This window comes from Podarcis vaucheri (assembly GCF_965113315.1).
Source record: "Podarcis vaucheri genome assembly, chromosome: 13".
Classification (NCBI taxonomy): domain Eukaryota; kingdom Metazoa; phylum Chordata; class Lepidosauria; order Squamata; family Lacertidae; genus Podarcis; species Podarcis vaucheri.
The window spans coordinates 33,501,659-33,521,437 of record NC_138751.1 but is presented as its reverse complement, the minus strand read 5'-3'; the positions used below and the strand labels follow the sequence as shown (position 1 = coordinate 33,521,437).

The window sequence follows — 19,779 nt, the reverse complement described above, 5'->3', positions numbered from 1 at the left end:
GGTGGGGAGCGGGAGAGAGAGGGGGCGGGGAGGGCATGGCCGCTGCTCGCGCACGCGCATTGCGATAGAGAAGATGCTCCTTTTCGGAGGGAGGGAGGGAGCGGCGGTTTGTCGCGAGTGCATCCTCGCCTTCCGCCGCCGAGGCTAGAGGAAGAAATGCGGCACGCGCGGGTCACGTGGTGCCTCCGCTCGTCTCCTCCCAGCTGTCTCCCGAGAGCTTAGCGCGGCGGCCGCCGCCCCTCCAGCCGTCAATTCTCTGCAGAAATGAAGAACGGCAACGAAAAAAGACACCCCACAAACAACGTTTTGCAAAAAAAAAAAAAAAGCCTACACGCGCCTGTACAAATAAGCATCAGGAAAAATGATAATTAAGGAAAACCTTTGGCTTGTTGGGTTTATAGTTTTTTTTAGTTATGACAGCATAATTAGGTATTAAAGCAGACTTTGGTTTTTTTATCCCAGATCTCTCATACGTATTTTGCGTGGGCGCAGTTTTATGTTTGGAAGAGCCGGATGAGTATTTTATGCTGAGTTAGGTGAACTATTGAAACCTGTCTCTGCGTTGGATTGCAGCGTCAACACCTTACTGATTTCAATGGGAGACTCGCAGCATAGTCCTATTTTGTCTGGCGTGGCTAACCCAAGTAAAAAATTCTGCCCCCCCCCCAAAAAAAAACCCAAATGATTTTGTCAGCAACAAAACAAGGGAGGATTACAGCAGACACAGTGCTGGGAATGGGATCTGGAAAGTTTGAACCTCTCAACCCAGCCCACCACCCAGATGAGCAGGGAGGGACAATTTGCATCCCCATAAGTCATCACTCTTGTGTACATCCTGTGTGTGTGCACAAGAGTGTAAGAGCATAAGAAAACACATGCTGGATCAGGCCCAAGGCCCATTGAGCCAGCACCTTGTTCTCACAGCGGCCAACCAGATGCCTGTGGTAAACCTTATAGCAGGACTGGAGTACAATAGCACGCTTCCCTTCTGTGGTTTCTAGCGCCTGAGATTCAAATGCATTACTGCCTTCAGCTATGGAGGCAGAACATAGCCATCATGGCTAATAGCTATGGAAAATATTATCTATGAATTTGTCAAGTCCTCTTTTACAGCCATCCAAGTGGTGGTTATCATTGTCCTGTGTAGGAGTGAGTTCCATAGTTTTAACTATGTGCTGAATGAAGAAGTACTTTCTGTTATCTGTCCTGAATCTTTCCACATTCAGTTTCAGAGGATGTTCACAAGTTCTAGAGTAATGAGTAAAGGATAAAAGCTTTTCTGTAGGCAGAATTTTTTTGTCATGTCACCTCTTACCTATTCTCTAAATTAAAAGTCCCCAGTGATTCAACCTTTCCTCATAGGGGAGTTGCTCCATCCTCTTTATCGTATGTAGCCCATGCAGAACAGGCATCAGTTATTCTGTGACTGAAACCAAATACATGTGACTTTCTTCCTCGGGTATCTGAACTGGGACATATGGAAGTAATCCAGAGTATGAAATGGGATTTTTCTTGTGCATGGGCTCTGTACAGAATTATACACACAATCATGCAGCCAGAATGCTGCTACTAAGGCATATATTTAAATCGCATGAATTCCCCCAAAGAATTCTTGGAAGTGTAGATGCTGGTTATTGTAGCTCTGTGAGATGTAAAATACAGTTCTCATGATTCTGTAGGGAAAGCTATGGGTTTTCCCAGTAGTGATGTATGAAAGTGAGAGCTGGACCATGACCATAAAGAAGGGTGATCGCCGAAGAATTGATGCTTTTGAATTATGGTGCTGGAGTCCCATGGACTGCAAGAGGATCAAACCTATCCATTCTTAAGGAAATCAGCCCTGAGTGCTCACTGGAAGGACAGATCCTGAAGTTGAGGCTCCAATACTTTGGCCACCTCATGAGAAGAGAAGACTCCCTGGAAAAGACCCTGATGTTGGGAAAGATTGAGGGCACAAGGAGAAGGCGATCACAGAGGACAAGATGGTTGGACAGTGTTCTTTTTATATATATATAAATATTTATAGTTGGACAGTGTTCTTGAAGCTACGAACATGAGTTTGACCAAGCTGCTGGAGGCAGTGGAAGACAGAAGTGCCTGGTGTGCTCTGGTCCATGGGGGTCACAAAGAGTTGGACACGACTAAACAACAACAAAATGGGCTTTAAATGTATGGATTGCATGCAGCCAATAAAGGAAGCCCTGAGCTCAATGGGGCTTACTCTACTGAGTAAATGGAGATATCATATTGCAGCCTTAAGTATTAATTCGTTGAACATTAAACCTGGCTTAATATGAATCTAGGTTACCCAAAGAGCCTCTCCCCTGCCTTTTCTTGAAACCTGCAGAAGTCAATTCCATTTCCATTCCACTTTTAAATGTTTACCATTTCCCTCTGAATGAACAGAATAATCTGGAAACCTGTAATTGAACCAGAAACACTTGCATATCTCCCTTCTGGTTATAACCAGTAATCTAATTAAAATCTCAAATGCCAGCAAAATAAAAAGTAGCGATCATGTCCTCTCTGGGATATCATACTATCTCCTTTATCGGGGTTGGGGAAAGGCAAGGGGTTTTTATCTAGGGAACAGGAAGGGAATTGGGTGGTTTAAGTTCCTGTTATCTCTGAAAACTGTGTTTTTCAGAAGGTTTAATTTCAGTTCAAAGTGCTATCTCGCTGTTTTAAATATAAGTTAGCACAGAGCATGAAAGACAGAAAAAGAATACTAATTTAGCACAAGTCCTGAGGCAACGCAACAAGAATTTGGGGCAGGCGGGTGAGAACAAAGATTCTGAAGTGTAATTCAAAGACAGCTGATAAAAATGGGTGTAGTAATATGAACCAGCTCCTCATGAGATAAATGGGTGTTTCTCTTTTCTAGGGAAATGCAGTAGATTATCTGCAGCTCATATATATGAGTATTCAGTAGGCCTCAGCCTTTCCACAGATTCAAACTACTGAATCCTGCTCGGCAGGCCCGCAGCTCAACTCTGATTGGCTCGTAGTCTAGGACTGCCATATTTCAAAAAGTAAAGACCAGGACATCCTGAGCTTTCCCCCCACAAAAACATGATTTTTCAATTGACAGCTCCTATCAGCCCCAGTCAGCATTGCCAATAGCCAGGGATGATGGGAGTTGTAAGTTTAGGGTGGCCATGTGTCTTACTTTACAGAGGACCGTTCTCTGTTTGAAGTCTCTGCCTAGCCCAAGTCCAGCTGAAAGTTAGGGAAGAGTTGCCTATCAACAGTGAACAGCACCAGGCAAGCAGACTTGTACCTACTCAGTCACTTTGTCTCAGTCTTCCCTATGATGGCGAGATGTACTGTATTTCTATTTGAATTACAGTAATTATTTCTCAATTTGCATTTATTTCTTGATTTGCATTTTATACAAAACTGTGTCCTCATTTTCTGGTGATTTATTTCCTCTTTGGGGCAATGCTAAGTGATGGTTCATTGTTCGTTATAGTAGCCCTCTGCAGAGAGCCCCTGCCATCTATCATCCTAAAGAGAGAAAAACAAACTTACAAATATGATAATCCAGTGGATCTGGGTTGCATTTGGGATTAAAGATATGTCCTAGATCTGAGAAAGACAAAGATTTAGAAGATCCGCTATTGATTCCAGTGGACCCAGGTCCATGAGGGCAACTGGACTTTGCCGTACCAAGTAAAGTGCCCAGTAATTTATTTTTAAGTTTCCCCCAAAATCTCAAAGCCACACTCTTTTCTGTTCTACACATCCTTCCGTACTCAACTTCAGTGTAGAGACGGTGTCCTGGATACTTTTCTATCAATTAGCTTTCTGTACAACTCAGCCAATCTCAATCCGAAAGGCTTGCTTTTGTTGCCAGTAGCTACCACCCCTCTGCCTCCATGCAGAATATTTTTCTATTTTTTTTTTTATTTTTTATAATAATTTTTATTACATTTTTTCCAAATTACAGAGAAAACAAAAAGAAAGACAGAGCTAAAGAAAAAAAGAAAGAAAAAACAGAAAATCTGAACCATTTCGACAACTTATTTCAAATTTCCATTGGACTTCCCCACATCTCCCATATGAGTGCATTCTTGATAATAAAATTTGCCAGCAAATTATACCCTTATTTCATATGTTTCTTTACATTTTCAGTTGCAATTTAAGTTTAAATCTCTTATTCTCCAATTACTCTAAAAATGTAACATAATATCCTTTTTACCCGTTTAAACTTTGATTCTTTCATGAATATTGTCAGTTTCATAGATATTTAAATTTCATTGCTGGGGCTAACGTTCCCAATCATACGACGTCTTATGTTTCATACAACTTATAATACTTCTGCAAATAGAATATTTTTCTATAATTTACCTAGCTGTGCAGTTTCCCCCCTCCTATGGTCATCAGGAGAAGTGCTTAAACCAAGTGAAGAGAATCAAGTTTACCAGGGAGTCATGTGTTAGAAAACTGAACAAGATCCTCAGTTTCAGCTTGCCTCAATAAATGAAAAATCTACGTACCTTGCTTGAAACTACTTCATCTCCAGTTGTGTTCTGCCATAATGACTGCCAGTAAGGAAATATTTTGCTTCTTGAAAGTAGAATTATGAGAAGCAAATATTGATGCTTATTGCCTTGTAGTACAACAGCTACAACTGCAGAGAGTTTGACATTGGAAATCACTTCTGTGGATGCTCGTATGATACCCAATATGTAAAACAAATTTTCTGCAGCATCCCTCAAAGAAGCAACAACTCCACTTCATCTCCAATTACCTAGCTGCATCTCAAAGCGCGTTTGGAAATCTGAGCAATGAAGATAAGTCCAAAATATATTAAGAAATGTTAGTTGAAGTAAACAGGTTTGCCCTTGCGTCTCATTAATTCTGGGGCCCATTATACAGGGATGCGGGTGGCACTGTGGTCTAAACCAATGAGCCTCTTGGGCTTGCCGATCAGAAGGTCAGCAGTTCGAATCCCCGTGACGGGATGAGCTCCCATTGCTCTGTCCCAGCTCCTGCCAGCCTAACAGTTTGAAAGCATGCCAGTGCAAGTAGATAAATGGGTACTGCTGTGGTGGGAAAGTAAACTGTGCTTCCGTGTGCTCTGGCACTCGTCACGGTCCTCCGTGTGCCGGTAGCAGTTATCTTTCCACAAGGGCTAACATTGATGCCGAAATCCAGCATCACCTGAGCTCTGCCAGTGTGGCTTTCTCCTGATTGAAGTGCAGAGTGTTTGAGGACTGGGACATTCACAGGGAAACCAAAATGCTTGTTTACAAAACTATTGTACTCCCAACCTCCAAATATTCCATCAACAGTGTCTCCGAAAAATTTTACACATGACTTGGGAAAACAGGCAAACGAATATCAGTGTACTGAAAGAAGCAAAGGTCACCAGTGTTGAAGCAATGATTCTTCAACATCAGCTTCGTTGGACTGGTCATGTGCGGATGCCTGATGATCATCTTCCAAAGCAACTACTCTATTCCAAACTTAAAAATGGAAAGTGTAATGCTGGTGGTCAACAAAAGATGTTTAAAGACTGTCTCAAGGCAAATCTAAAAAAATGTAGTATAAACACCGACAACTGGGAAACACTGGCCTGCGAGCGAGGAATGACTTCAGGTTGCTCAGGGGTTGGATAGCTCCATACCCTCCAACATTTCTGTAATGGGAATAGGGACATCCTAAGGAATAGTGGGACAATTTAGAAACCCGGATGGCTTCTCTAAATCAGGCACGTCCCTGGAAAATAGGGGCACCTGGAGGATCTGTAACTGGTCTACTAATTTGGTAGACTCAGGAGCCCACCATAAATCTCTTCAAGTACCTCAGGGGCTAGGTGTGAATAATCTGAAAGGGAATTGTGAACCTCTCAGGCAGTTCAGAAGACGTTTTGTAACTTTTGAGGCCTATCTTAGGCTTCTATTATAATTCAGTAATAGTTCCCCCAGAAAATAGTTAATTTGTTCCTTGTCTGAGTGTAACATCGGCTTCTATTTTTGTCAGTGTGAAATCGGGCCTGGAACCATTCTAGTCTCTTGACTGGATTTCCTTAACGTTACAATGATTACTATCTGTTTACGCTAGAGCCAGTTGCTTCTGGTTGGTTGTTTTTCCTTGCCATTTTGGTAGAATAGCCATGATTCCATTTATCATGTGGCTGACTGGTGATGAAAAGTTTCTATTTTAGGTTGACATTACAGCTGCAGAGACACCTTATTAAATACAAGCAGAGCTTCCATGTTGGCAGATGCCGACTAGCCATGGCTAAGGGTGCCAACTAGCCATGGCTTACAGCAGAAAGGAAATAATAATCTAGTAGCGTATGGTCTAGAATAGCAATGATCCAGTGACAGCAGTGGCCCCTTTCTAAACCAAGGTAAGACACTTCGGTACTAGGCGTTGATAAAACTGAAATGCTTGTTTCTTTGCAAAGGAAGAAGATAGGGAGAGAGCCAGAACAGATGGAGGCCACACAACTTCCTCTCCCAGTGGAGAAGCAAATGTGACAGCAAGGACCCCTTCTGAAATAAAGTATGGCACTTTTCAGTTTAGTAAGGTGCTGTTTGTAAAACTGCAATGCTTAAGTATCTGCAGTATCTTTGCAAAGGTGAAAGGGCCTAAAACAAGAACAATTTGGCCACACCCCTGTGACCTAGCAACCACATCAGGTCCAGTGGAAATTACTAGGGTAATTTGCGAATCTGTCCCCGGACAAATTCCATCCCCGGAATGTCCCCAGATGTGCAAATCTGTTCCTGGGAAACGTGGCAGTGGCATCCTCAGCAGCCCGGGGCCAGCCTGGTAGTGCAGCTGGCTCTGGCTGGCTTCAGAAGCGGCTCGCTGCCCGCTGCTGTGGCGCCCACCATTTTTCCTCTCTGGAAGTCCCCATATGATGTGTCTTGTGCGCAACACATCATATGGGGACTTTCGGAGAGGAAAAATGTCAGGCACCACAGCAGCGGGCAGCAAGCAGCTCCTGAAGCCAGCCAGAGCCAGCTGCACTACCAGACTGGATCCGAGCTGCTGAGGCTGCCACTGCCAAAGGGGAACTGGGGACATCCGGTGGTACAGATCTCCTGCCCCCTTCCTCCTTTGTTTTGACTAATCGGGGGAGGCTCGGGAGTCGTGGGTGGGCGGCCGTTGCCCAGTTTTTTAAAAAACTCTGCGGGTTTATGTTTCACAGGGTGCGAAAGAAGGGCTTTGCACCTTTATACAATATGCATGTGTGCTTGGGCCCAGGGTCTTTTACCTCATCATCCCCACTACTGACTCCCTGTTGCTACTCAGTTTCAAAAAAAAAAAAGGGGGGGGTCCCCGGATTCATTGAAAAAAATCTGGTAACCATAAATTCACCACTATTGCTTGCTTGGTTCCCTGAAATGCACTTTACACTACATACAGAAGAAAGGGAAGGGTTTCAAGTGTTAAAAACAGTATAGCATTAAATATTAAAAACTTCCCTGAACAGGGCTGCCTTCAGATGTCTTTTAAAGATAGGATAGCTGCTTATTTCCTTCACATCTGAAGGGAGGGTGTTCCACAGGGTGGGCGCCACTACCGAGAAGGCCCTCTGTCGTTCCCTGTAACCTCACTTCTCTGTTTTGTTTTGTCTTTGTAAAATAGATTAATTACGTCATTGTATTATTTCTATGAGAAGGAATAAATAAAAATGTCTTTACAGACCCCTCAAGTGTCCCTATTTTCCAGGGGCAGATGCAGATTTACAGAAGCAGTCCCAGTTTCTGATTTGATCCCGGAATGTCCCGCTTTTCCTTAGGACGTCACTATTTTCATCGCAGAACTGTTGAAGGGTATGGTAGGACGTCCCTATTTTCATCGGAGAAATGTTGGGGGGTATGGAGTTGTGCCACCCCCGAGCCAACCTTTAGAAGACATCTGAAGGCATAGGTATAGGGAAGTTTTTTAATGCTTAATTATGGTTTTATATTTGTTGGAAGCTGCCGAGAGCGGGGGGGGGGGGCAACCTAGTCAAGATGGGCGGGGGATAAATAATAAAAACATTTTTATTATTAAGGAATAGGATAAGCCTATTTTTATCAGATAAATGTTGTAGAGTGTGTTGTTAATACATACATAATACAACATTCTGTTGAAATGTTCTGCATTCTTGGGGGGGGGTGGAGCTGAAAAGGGCTGATAGTTGAAGTTCCTGAAGAGAGTTGTTAGCACCTTGGGGGAGGGGAGTCAATTGCATGTTACTGCATAGGTCAAATTTGCTTAGAGAGGCATATTTTCACCTTCCATTAAAAAATAGCCTCCGTGCATATTCTGGCCGCAGTCTGTGAGCAAGTTATAGGCCTCCTGTGTTGGAAGGCGTAAGCTTTGGTTTGGCACAGTGCAAGCACATTTGGAATAGATGGATCTATTCCTGGAATAGGTTGGCTTCTTGTTCTGCCTCAATCAAGGGATGTTTGTTTGTTTCAAATGGCTTATTCAGATCTCAAGTGTCTGTCCGTTTAAAGACCGTAGCCTGAGAAGAGCAAGGGATCCGTCGTGCTGCCTGAGCTTTGCATTGCACTGCAGAAAACTGAGTTGTTGTGAACTGCAAAAACTCTAAGAATGAGGCTGTTCCTGCCATGTTCTGCCAAGTCACTTGCATCTGTCACATTGGGAATGTTAGCGGTGGAAAAATAAATTTCAGATTTATAAATATAAAATTCAGGACCAGAATAGAACTGGGAAGGAAGGGTGGTAGTCAATGAAGTTTTATTTACAGTAAACTCATTAAACATGGCTAAGGTAGGTCCATTCATTTCAATAGGTAAGTTAAATACCACCCAAAATTTTGCACAAAATGCAAAATCTGACAGCAGTTCAGAATTCATATTTTGAATCTTTAAAAGTGTCACTTTCAGACATTTGGCAGCACTCATAAAGCACACTCACATGGGAATTTGGCCCACTGAACACAGAAGCACTTTTTCCCAAGTAAACATAGATAGGATTGCATTGCCTGGCTGCTATTCTATATTGTACATTGTTACCTGAGAGTTTGTTCCATTGAACCAAATTGGAATGGCTTGTGAGAAGACATGTGTTGAATTCACTGTGAGGCGAATACAGTACTTCAAAATTAATCAGCTTAAAGAGATGCGGTTTGGCTTATAGTTTAACTTAGTGTGACATGTGAACTTGGTCAGTGTTTTAATACTTTGGTTACATCATCCTTTACTGCATTCTCCAAATCTCATAGTATTCATAATAGCAAATTATGGGGAGGGCAGAGGGAGCTCTGCAGCAGGGGTAGAATTCAGGTTGGAAGGAAATAAATAAATTCTATAGCACGTTCAAGTATTCAAAGCACTTCATGTGCATTATCTAGTAGTAATTTTTCCAACAACCCTGTAAGGTGTGTCATTATTATTCAACCATCTTGCAGATGAGGAGGGAGAGAGTGGCAGAGGAGAGATTCAGAAAGCGCAAGCACATTTAAAACAAATCACTCCTCCCCAAGAATCCTGGAAACTGTAGTTTGTTAAGGGTGCTAGGAAATGCAGCTCTGTGTGGGTTAAACTACAGTTCCCATGATTATTGAGGGAGGGGGAAGCTGTGTGGTTCAAATGTCTGGTGTTTACATAACCTTCCTGATTCTAAATTCAAGGTGCTGCCTCGCACCAGCTTGTTTTGATCTGTCTCCTAATTAATTTCAGTTTTGCAAGCCTTTGCCTTCGTTCCCATCACCTAGACCACAATGGAAGTGTTGTTGTTTTTCTGATGGTTTGCACCTTGGAATGACATCCATATGGTGCAAAATTCATATGCCATGCACCCTGAGAAATCGAATGTAATCGGGGTCAGGCCAGAGTTGGGCAATGGCTGTGCACTGAATCATCCCAAGGAAATGTCGTTTGGTGCGTGCAACTTCCCATGCTCAATATCCTGCCAGTAGTTGCATAAACTGAGGCCCCAGAGGAAGGTGTGGCTGAAATACGTTTGGGAGCAGGAAAAGTCTTGTGAGCACTCGAGTTGGGGAGCAGCTCATTGAGCAGCCTGGGAAACGTATATTTGCTGCAAACGGAAACAAGGTCCTAAAGTAAGAACTGCAGAACATGCCCAGGCAAAAGGTATCCACTCCAAAACACACACAAAGAGAGACGCACAAAATTTCAGAGCTGCATGCGGCCAGTGTTTGTTGAGACTTGAAGAAACCATGTTTGTTTCTTTGATTCTGAAGCCTACACTTTGCTCCGCGCTGCCAAAGGACTGTTCTTTTGGCTTTGTGCCTCTCTGCATATTTCCATTTTTCCTATCTTTCGCAAGCCACTATTGAGGAAACACAGGTTAAAGAGAGAGAGATGGTGGGTAGTCCTTAACTTCCCGATAGATGCCAAGGTTGGTTTCAAACAGCAGCTACCTGACACAGAACTCTAATCTTCAGAACCTCAACTTTTATTTAATTTATTTAATTTTTAAAGAGCAAGTTAATAAACCTTAACACTGTGAAGATACAACGGGGGAAAAGAGAGCAATGCATTGATACACGCCATCCCAATCTCAATGGGTGGTACGAGATTCCAAGGGTTGCAAGTGTGTTTACTTGGTCTGTGTTCCCTTTTCTGGACAAGAAGACACAACAGAGACTGCAGTGTCTTTATGAGATATGGCTTTATTTACACATATATACAACCTGTACCTAGATGCAGGGATTGCAGAGCATTCACTTCCTATAAGGGTCTGACTTACCTCTTAAGGGCAGCACTGGATTCTAAGGACAGCAAAAAGCCACCTTCTGTGTCTCTTACTTCCAGGCTGCTATCCCCAGTTTTGCCCCTCCCTTTCCTTCTCGCTGCTAACAGACTCCAAGGCCCTCTCCCAGCCTGTCATTCAAACTTGAAACCCTCAACTTGGTCTTTGCCTCTGCCCACTAGCACCCAGCAAAGAAGGGGCCCCATGCCTTCTTGCCCAGCAGTCTTGCCCTCTGATGGTGTCTTTGATGGGCCAACACTGACCTTTGTTGCTGCTAATGGCCCATCCAGATGGCTCTGAAGAGCTCTTTAGCATAACTAAATGGCTCTTTAGCATAACTAAATGCAAGGGACTTTGCCGTGTTTGGCAAAGTTTAATCAAAACTTGATTATTTCAAGCTTTTACTGAATCCAAGAATTATGGGGAGTCTGCCCCCACCAATTCATAACAGTATTGTAAAAATACATTTTAAAAAAATATAAGCAAGCTTTAAATTTATCTGCTGCGTGATAAGTTTTGTTTCAATATGGGCTCTTTTTCAGTGTTAGTTTCTCCTTCTCCTCCTTATCTCATACAGTGGTACCTCGGGTTACAGACACTTCAGGTTACAGACACTTCAGGTTACAGACTCCGCTAACCCAGAAATAGTATCTCGGATTAAGAACTTTGCTTCAGGATGAGAACAGAAATTGGGCGGCGGCGGTGGCGCAGCGCAGCAGGAGACCCCATTAGCTAAAGTGGTACCTCAGGTTAAAAACAGTTTCAGGTTAAGAATGGACCTCCAGAACGAATTAAGTTATTAACCCGAGGTACCACTGTATAGGCATTTTATTGATTTTTAACATGTTATAAAGTTTCACTTTATGTTTAATGGATTTGTTTGTATCTCTTGCATCATATTATTGTTTGTTTTGCTTGACATATTGCCGTAGCGAGAACCTGTGGCCTTCCAGATGTTGTAAGTCTCCGATCCCCATCATCCCTGGCTAGCCTGGCAATGATCAGGGAAAGATGGGAGTTGTAGTATTGTAGGTCACCCACATCTTGCTCCAGGGTGATCTTACACATCTAGCAATACACATTTCACTGGTTTCAGTGCCTAGTTCTTGGCCAGTTCAAGCAACCTGTACTCCCTCTTGTGCTTGAAGGCCAGAAATATACATATTGTTGTCTGCAGCAAAAATGTTTTGCTCATGGTAACTGTGGTTTATTCAGTGGCAAAGCTCAAATCAAGTTTTTGCCGAATTGGCAGCCAGATATGGCACACCTAGGTTCCAAGTTGGCATGCTTTACTTCCTTCGTTTTAGGTGAACATTTGCATGAATGAGTGATGCTGAGATGCTCTGTTGCCTGTGCCCTAAATAAAACTTGGAGCTCGGCCTCCCTCTTCAAAATGCTTGCACAGAAGTGTAGTTTGTCTTTGTTCCTGCCCAGCAATACCACAAATCTGCGGGGGATAGTACTGAAGTTAGTCGCATCATATGTAGAATCCTGCTCCAAGCCGCCTTCTCTCATACTTCCTCCTCCCACCCCCCACTGTTCATCAGCTGTGAAAAATGTCTCTGTCGCAAGACTTGTGAACGCCATAAATCCCCAGCTGGGATTTGAAGTCCAGCGGGCAAGTCAACCCTGCCCTCGGTAGCAGCAGAAAAGCAGTTCTGTTCCAACAGCTACAAAAACCTACTGGAAGGTCTCCAGCTCTGTCCTCGGCAATTGAGAGAGTCAAAGTGTGAAACCGCTGGGTGCTCGGCAACTTGGAGCCAAAGAAACAGGATCTCTTTTGCTGGAGTCAGCAAAAGCAGGTGCCAGGTGGCATGCCCACTAAACAAGAGGTGCCCGGGATGGTATGCTTTTGTAGGACATGACGCAGATAACACTTGAGTCACACCACGCCTGTCCTTGCCTCAGTCTCAATCTTCTAGTCCTCAGTTATTTTTGGTTCTAGTTTCCAAACATTCTTAGCTGGGGAATGGGGTAGGGTAAATACAAGAGCAGAATCAATTTAATTTAATGATTGCTATTCCTGGGCAATTACCTAATTCAGCACCACAAACCCACAGTGAAATTAAATAATAGATCCACCTGTTGACTGTTCAGGGAATTGCCACAAAATGCAGTGGTACCTCGGGTTAAGTACTTAATTCGTTCCAGAGGTCCGTTCTTAACCTGAAACTGTTCTTAACCTGAAGCACCACTTTAGCTAATGGGGCCTCCTGCTGCCGCTGCACCGCCACTGCACAATTTCTGTTCTCATCCTGAAGCAAAGTTCTTAACCCGAGGTAATATTTCTGGGTTAGCGGAGTCTGTAACCTGAAGCGTATGTAACCTGAGGCACCACTGTATTCTTCAGTAGTGTCCAGTTAATCCCAGTACATTTTAAAGAAAGCCACACACAGGCCTGCTGGTTAATATATTAATGACACTGAAGAAACGGTCTTCTAGAGAAGATGCTATTATTATTATTATTATTATTATTATTATTATTATTACTATTTTATTATTACTGCTGCTGCTGCTTTTTTCTTTTCTTTTTTCTTTTTGCAGAACAATTTCCTACTGCAAATACTCACCATGATAATAGCCAATTTTAAAAGTCATAAAACAATAATGGAACCGCAAGTTTAAATGTTTTAAATAGCCTGTAGCAAGTTAATTCAGAATTATGGTTTCACAGAGCTTCCTTCTCAGTCCTTGATAAACGTTCCAAGCCTGCCCAAACAGCCTGGTCCTTACTTGCCAGTGAAAAGAGCAAAGAGAGTTGCCAAAGAGTTCTTCTTGAATGGGGAGTGCCGCAACAAAAGCATAACCACATAGTTTGAGGGTGCTCCTGGCTCCAGCATTATCATTTGAAGCCTAGGTGGCCTGGATTGCTGAAGCATCTCATTCCAGCTACAGCAGTTGTGTACCCCTTCCTGGAAAGAGAGGACTTGGCAATGGTGATCTATGTTTTGGTAACCTCCACACTGGACTATTGCAATAGGTGTGGGAGGCTTAAGCAAAAATGACAGTATTGGAGGGAGGAGTTAACTGAAGGAGCTATTATGTCAGCTCACATTCTATTTTTATGTCAGCTCACATTTGTAGTCTGACGTGGCACAGCCCAGACACAGATTTACCACCTGAGTAAGAAGTGGGCCTTGGAGAGGCATCTGAAGAATCCCTGTGTAACATCCCCCATCCATCCCTGTGCTGACCTCTGCTTCCAAACAACATACTTCCTTGTTGAGTCAGATGAAACTGAGGGGGAAATTGCTTCTGGTTCTGAGCAGCTGCTGGATTGCTTTGAGAATGTAAGAAGAGCCAACCAGAGCAGGATGATGGCCTGTCTTGGCCGGTATCCTGTTCTCACAGTGGCCAACCTGTGAGGGAAACCCAAAAAGCAGGATCCAAGCATAAGAGCAATTTCCCCTCCTGCAATTCCCAGCAACTGGTATTCAGAAGGATACTGCCTCCAACCATGAAAGGCAGAGCATAGTCCTCAGGACTAGTAGCTATGCATAGTCTTATTCTCCATGAATCTACCCAGTCCTCTTTTAAAGACATCCAAGATGGTAGCCATCACTGTCCCTTGTAGGAGTGAGTTCCTTACTTCAACTAGGGCCCTCGTATCTACGGGACCACCTCTCCTGGTATGCCCCGCAGAGGACCTTAAGGTCCATGAACAACCATAGTTTAGAGGTCCCAAGCCTTAAGGAAGTCAGACTATCCTCCACCAGGGAAAACATCATAAAACATAAAACATTAAAAAGACTTCCTACAAAGGATTGACTTCAGATGGCTCGGGGGTCAGATAACTCCACACCTTCTGACATTTCTCCAATGAAAATAGGGACGTCCGAAGGAAAAGTAGTGATGTATGGAAGTGAGAGCTGGACCATAAAGAAGACTGATTGCCGAAGAATTTACACTTTTGAATTATGGTGCTGGAGGAGACTCTTGAGAGTCCCATGGACTGCAAGAAGATCAAACCTATCCATTCTTAAGGAAATCAGCCCTGAGTGCTCACTGGAAGGACAGATCCTGAAGCTGAGGCTCCAATACTTTGGCCACCTCATGAGAGGAGAAGACTCCCTGGAAAAGACCCTGATGTTGGGAAAAATGGAGGGCACAAGGAGAAGGGGACGACAGAGGACGAGATGGTTGGACAGTGTTCTTGAAGCTACCAGCATGAGTTTGACCAAACTGCGGGAGGCAGTGGAAGACAGGAGTGCCTGGCGTGCTGTGGTCCATGGGGTCACAAAGAGTCGGACACGACTAAACGACTAAACAAGAAGAAGAAGAAGAAGGGAAAGCAGGACATTCTGGGATCGAATCAGAAATGGATGGCTTCTCTAAATCAGGGATGTCCCTGGAAAATAGGGACACTCGGAGGTTCTGCACTTCATCAGAAGCCTTAAAAACTCTACATCATCATCATCATTATTATTATTATTGTTATTACACCCCCAGTTGAAAAAGTGATGAACTACATCACCAGTCATGCCTCAGAAAATGCACCCACGGCTGACTGAGCTCCAAAGTCCCAGGGCAGGTGGAGATGTTCACTTGGAAAGCGAGCACTTTCTTCCTTATTGGTGTGGCTACTATTGCCTCTTTTTCACTCCTAGTCCTTCCTTGCTAGATGAATTAATCATGATAGGAGGGAATGAATGAATGAACTGCAATTTGTCTGGTACCTTTGGGATGCATATAAATAAAACGTCGCTGCCAAGTTTAAGGCCAGCCTTGTAATTCGCAGAGCCGCATGCAAGGATCAAACACGTAGCCAGATTGCTGGAACAGAAAGCTTGCTTTGCAAAGGCAGAAGATCAGTTCTGCACGTCCCAGGATCCCGGGTTTGCGCTGCTATCGCTCTTCGCGCGCTATACCCCTGACTCCAGAAAACTGCCAGCAAACCTCGAACACAAAAACTTCAATTCAGGAGGAGGCCAGGCTGAGCAGGGAACACTCAATGGTTTTATTAAAAGCTGGGAGGAGAGGCATGTGAAATGTGAGGCGCTCTCTGTTCACGTGCCTTGTCATTCCTCACTTAATCAATAAAGGGGAGGGGCTGGGGCGTGATGGCTGAGGATGTGATGACAGGAGAATGTGGACTTTGGAACCCGACTGTGGCAAGACCTGTGGGCGTCCAAAGCCCTTTATTAACAGCAACAACATTCAAGTGTAAAATCAAGCCTACACCTACCAATCATCCAGAGCTGGTCATATCAACATCCTCCTTTTCCTCCTAACAGGGATAGGCAAAATTTGGTTTCTCTCTGTTTCTATTTTTCCCCCCAGTCTTAAATTCAGTCCCACACATTTCCACATCAGTTTGTGATTATTATTATTTTTTGGGGGGAAGCATCTTCATCAAATTTCACAAGCCTGTTAGTGCAACATGCACAGTTTTGCCTAACACACACATTATTCCCCCACCCCCAAGCAAAATGCATTTTGTATTATCACTCATTTACATGCACACCTTGCTCTGGTATGCACATTTTACATGTGTCACTTGGCTGGAGAATTGCATTGCAAAATTCGGAGGTGGTCAAATTTTGAAGCAAGCTTGTATTTTGAAAAAGTGCAGATTCAGAAAGCTTGCCTTTAAATGCAAACGGAATCGGATTTCTCCCCCATCCCTAACCCCTAATCCTAATGACTGGGAAGTCCAATTGATTTCAGTAGGATTTATTTTCAAGCAAGCATGCTTCAGGACTTCACAAGTGTATGAAGCAAGACTGTGGTTTTCAAAGTTATTTACTTTCAGGAAATCATTTTATAGGAAACTACCTTATTGGTCCCGCCAGCTCAGTATTGTTTTCTATGCTGGTGGGCAGTAGCTTTCTGCGGTTTCAAACAGGAATCTTGCCCAGTTCTAACTAGAGGTGCTAGTTTTAAGGAATGGACTTGGGATTTTTGAAAATCAGGTGTGTGTTCTGCCAATGTATTATGTCTTTGATGGCTGGGGAACCCCGTGCATTTCAGAAGAGACTGGGGAGTATATTAGGGTGCACACACCCTTGTCTCTTGGGTCTCATGGTTACCCAACATTAGAACAGAATGTGCCCTAAGACACATCCAGCACCACTCTATGACTGTGCATTGGGAAAATCAGCAGCATTTCTGTGACATTTCATTGAGAAATGTCAGTTTTCCCCATAGCACAGTTTAAAGATGAATCAGCTAGGTCACAGCTTTCCAAACTTTTCATGTTGGTGACACACTTTTTTCATTTCACGATATAGTAACTCAGTTTTACTAGCAAACCGGAGGCTAAACTAACCCTTTCCAGCCCAAGGAAGAAGCGCAGGGAGTATTTGCGCAACAAACCTACACAATGCAGCTGACACACTAACATGTCACGACACACACTTTGGAAAGCCCTGAGCTAGGCGAATACTGTTCCCATTTTGCAGATACAGAAACCGAGAGCTTTGGTCAAGACCATTCAAAGAATCCATAGATCATATAAGATTCGGATCGATGTCCAAACCTATATCCTGGCCTATCCTAGTAGTGCTGGGCAGGTACCGTATTTTTCGCCCTATAGGACGCACCGGCCCATAGGATGCACCTATTTTTTTTTGGGGGGGGGGGAATCAAAGGAAAAAATTTGATTTCCCCCCAGGTTTGCACAGCCATCCCCAAGCTAGAAGAGGGAGACGGAGCACTTCGTCTCCCTCTTCTGCCTTCAGGGACAGCCTCCCAAGCCTCTGTGGGGCAGCGCACTGCGCTGCCCTGCAGAGGCTTTGCGCAACCATCCCAAGCTAGAAGAGGGAGACGGAGTGCTCCGTCTCCCTCTTCTGCCTTCAGGGACAGCTTGGCCCGCTATCCCGCGAGCTTGTGGGGCTGGCGGGGGGAGAAGCAGGCTTGCATCTCCCCCCGCCAGCCTCCAGATCAGGTCAGGGAATAGCGGGATGGCGACGCTTCGCCATCCCCATATCCCCCGAGCTTGTGGGGCTGGCGGGGGGGGGGGAGAGAAGCAGGCTTGCTTCCCCCCCCCAGCCTCCAGATCGGGTCGGGGAATAGCGGGATGGCGGCGCTTCGCCATCCCCCTATCCCCCGAGCTTGTGGGGCTGGCGGGGGGGAGAAGCAGGCTTGCTTCTCCCACCCCCAGCCTCCAGATCAGGTCGGGGAATAGCGGGGTGGTGGCGCTGCGCCTCCCCGCTGTCCCCAGCTTTTGGGTGCAGGCTGCTGCCCGCAAGCCTTGCGAGCCCGCGGGACATCCCGCCGGGCTTGCAAGACTTGGGATAGCTTCCTGAAGCCTGGAGAGCGAGAGGGGTCCGTGCACACGGACCCCTCTCGCTCTCCAGGCTTCAGTGAAAGCCTGCATTCGCCCCATAAGACGCACCCAGATTTCCCCTTCATTTTTGGAGGGGAAAAAGTGCGTCTTATAGGGCGAAAAATACGGTAACTACATATAGTTTTAAAATATTAAAATAATGTTCAGGTGTTGGCAACTAGATTTGCCAGAGGGCAAACTCAAGACAGGGCCAGGGGCAAGCAGCTGTGTCACTTCCACTTCCCCTATTTACCTAATGATGAAATCCACAGATATCCTAAGAAACGTGTGGTGCAAGCTATGTGTTGGTCTAGTGGTTTTCCTTTTCTAATGAAATTACCGTAACTGAAGAAAGTGAAAGGACCGCGAATACACTGGGCAAGGAAAATGAATCTATATCAAGGCAATGTGGATTTTGCCAGTGTTCCAAGTACCGTATTTTGTGCTCTATAATACTCACTTTTTCCCTCATAAAAAGTAAGGGGAAATGTGTGTGCATCTTATGGATCAAATGCAGGCTGCGCAGCTATCCCAGAAACCAGAACAGCAAGAGGGATCGTTGCTTTCGCTGCGCAGCGATCCCTCTTGCTGTTCTGGCTTCTGAGATTCAGAATATTTTTTTCTTGTTTTCCTCCTCCAAAAACTAGGTGCGTCTTGTGGTCTGGTGCGTCTTATGGAGCGAAAAATAAAGTAACTGCAACACTAACCTATGTACTTACGCAAATGAAATGAATTTGCATTACCTGTATTGTTTTGCAGTTTATTTCTGCTAATCCTGAGGTGGGGGACAACAATGAACTACAGAGGACACTGAAACCTGTCCTCCCCCAGTTTCTAGTATTGAAACAGGCAGAGAGGACACACACTTTTCAAGTCAATTCAGACTTAGAATATAGACTTCTTTTCAAATGATAACTGAGAGGTTCATGGTGCTAAATTCTTAAATTGCATAAACTACACTATCCTGTTTTTACCAGTTTCAAGGGGGTATTGACTAAAAATTCAGATCAAGCGACTAGTGTGAAGTGCTGCTTTGCCTGATAATACACCCCCTTCTGTCAATTTTATAAACTGCTCTTTGAACACCATAGGCTTCCCCATTATGAGTGCTTACACAGGAAGGCGGCCTACTGCTGCTCACATCCCCTCATATTCTTTACTTCTAATCTTCGCATGTAAAGAAGCAGATGCTTTGAGACTTTACATCCCCACACAGTTACTTTCTTGCGCCCCCTAAATGAAGCACGGAGGAAATAGGTTCCCAAGGTCAACAGATGTGCTTGTTTGCTTTTCCCTGTTCGGTAAAGATCCACATTTCTGGGTTGAGCCCCGACCTAGCCACACTTAGGTGGAATCTAAACACACATAAAAAAGTTTTGAAAATGCTTTTTAAAAAAAAATATTGAAAAACACATTGAATTTGCCGTAGCTCACCATCGCCATCTAGTGTCACATTTGTATAATGCACTTTACAACACACTTGAAACGATTTATTTGCAGCTGTATTTAGTCCCACTGAAATCAACGGAGCTATGCTGATTATTTAAGTCACATTGTTTTACACTGATGCAATTTAAATAATCCCGTTCAGTCCTGCTGATTGCAATGGGACTTCTCTAAATGTGACTTAACAGCCTTGTCTATGCGAGTAAACCAGACTTACAGTACTTAACTGGGGCTTACTCCCAGGTAGGTGAGGCTGGTATGTGTTGCCATATTTCAAACATATCCGGACAGAAAAGTTGCTTTCTTTGGCAAAGTTGTTGACTTTTTTTTTGCCAAAGTTGTTGAGCTTTCCCCCCCTCCCCAAGTTGTTTCCC

The 19,779-nt window shown here is 44.2% G+C and overlaps 2 long non-coding RNA genes across 3 annotated transcripts in view; both read left to right on the top strand.

The window, feature by feature from the left end:
* LOC309517882 overlaps nucleotides 1-12,086 on the top strand; it is a 255,439-nt gene extending 243,353 nt beyond the window's left edge. The window contains exon 3 of the long non-coding RNA XR_014213324.1: nucleotides 11,404-12,086. This is a non-coding gene — a long non-coding RNA (uncharacterized lncRNA). The remainder of the gene's footprint in view (nucleotides 1-11,403) is intronic.
* Nucleotides 91-11,387, top strand: LOC309517862. Of its 2 annotated transcripts, none has more exons than XR_014213296.1 (3): nucleotides 91-429; nucleotides 6,419-6,516; nucleotides 9,657-11,328. It is a non-coding gene; the product is annotated as an uncharacterized lncRNA (long non-coding RNA). The 2 variants fall into 2 exon arrangements; XR_014213295.1 differs by lacking the exon at nucleotides 91-429 and adding an exon at nucleotides 2,029-3,672 and having other exon boundaries at nucleotides 9,657-11,387.
* Nucleotides 12,087-19,779: the final 7,693 nt, after the last annotated feature.